The sequence below is a fragment of the Sinocyclocheilus grahami genome, unplaced genomic scaffold, assembly GCF_001515645.1.
Source record: "Sinocyclocheilus grahami isolate Dianchi unplaced genomic scaffold, SAMN03320097.WGS_v1.1 scaffold198.1, whole genome shotgun sequence".
NCBI classification, from domain to species: domain Eukaryota; kingdom Metazoa; phylum Chordata; class Actinopteri; order Cypriniformes; family Cyprinidae; genus Sinocyclocheilus; species Sinocyclocheilus grahami.
The window spans coordinates 343,427-344,846 of record NW_015505377.1 but is presented as its reverse complement, the minus strand read 5'-3'; positions in this window follow the sequence as shown (position 1 = coordinate 344,846).

The window sequence follows — 1,420 nt, the reverse complement described above, 5'->3', positions numbered from 1 at the left end:
TTCAAATACGACAAAACAAGCATTAAAATCAGCTGAAAACAACTAAAAATCTAATCTATTTCTTATTTTTTTAGTTCATCCCTTCAAAAGAACCAGGATTCTCACAATCAATTTCTAGACCTGGAAAATCTTAAGAGGCTATGGGCATTTGTATAATGAATATAAAATTTCATGCCAATTAAGCTCTACAATATTTTTTATTGGATAGAACTTGAGTGTATTTTTTTTTTAAGATATTAAAAATATCATTTGTAAAAATTGTAAAAAATAAAATATTACAATAATTTTCTTAAAATATGTGTATCCTTATCCAGTAAATAACGAGCTGGAAAAGTCATGCAAACTCATTGGTTAAAAAAGATTTCTAGTTCTGAAAAAAAAAAAATCATACAAATTAATAAAATCATAAAACGCTGTGCAGCTGTGTAATTATTATAATTCTATGCTAAGTTCTAAAATATTTTATTGGATAGAATAATATTGATGATATCATGCTTTAAAAAAATATAAAAAATTTAAATATTAAAATTATTTTCTTAAAATATTTTTAATCCCTATGCAGTAAATAATGAACAACTAGAGAAGTCATGCCAAATCATTGGTTAAAAATATTCTTAATTAATAAAATCAAAAGGTTATGCATCTGTATAATGAATAAGCATTTTTCTATGCCAAGTTCTAAAATATTTTAATATTTTATTGGATAGAAATTGATTTAAAATATTTTTGAAATTTTTTTTATTTTTTATTATAAATGTTTGATCATTTTATAATTTGTTAAATGCTAAAAATGTCATATATAATGTGTGTATATATATATTTATATATATAAATAAGTGTGTATAATATATAATATAATATATAAGTGTATATAATTCAGAGGCAGATTCATAGCTTGTTTCCTCAGTGTCCTGTCACTTACAGTAATGCAGTTCTGTCTTTATTAAAGTCATGATCTCATTTGTTCTGAATGTATTGGTGCATTTGGTCCATTTATAACGAGCCGGAGCCACTAATTACATCCTGGCAAACAAGCATTTTTAGTGGAACTCTTTCCAAATATGTGAAGTATTAGAGTGTCTTTGAAGATGCTGACTTACGTCTGCTTTCATTAGCATGAATCTCAGCTCTTCTGCGACAAGAAGAGAATCTGAGCTCAAATCTCATTCACTTACAAACGAGCGACTGCGAGTCTCTTACTTCTTCATCCTCTCAGGAGACTCTCGCGCTCTGATGGAGACATCATGCTGACCATTAACACACACACACACACACACAGAGAGACACACAGAGAGACACACACACACACACACACACACACACACACAGACACACACAGAGACACACACAGACACACAGAGACACACACACACACAGAGAGAGACACAGACACACACACACACACACACACACACACACA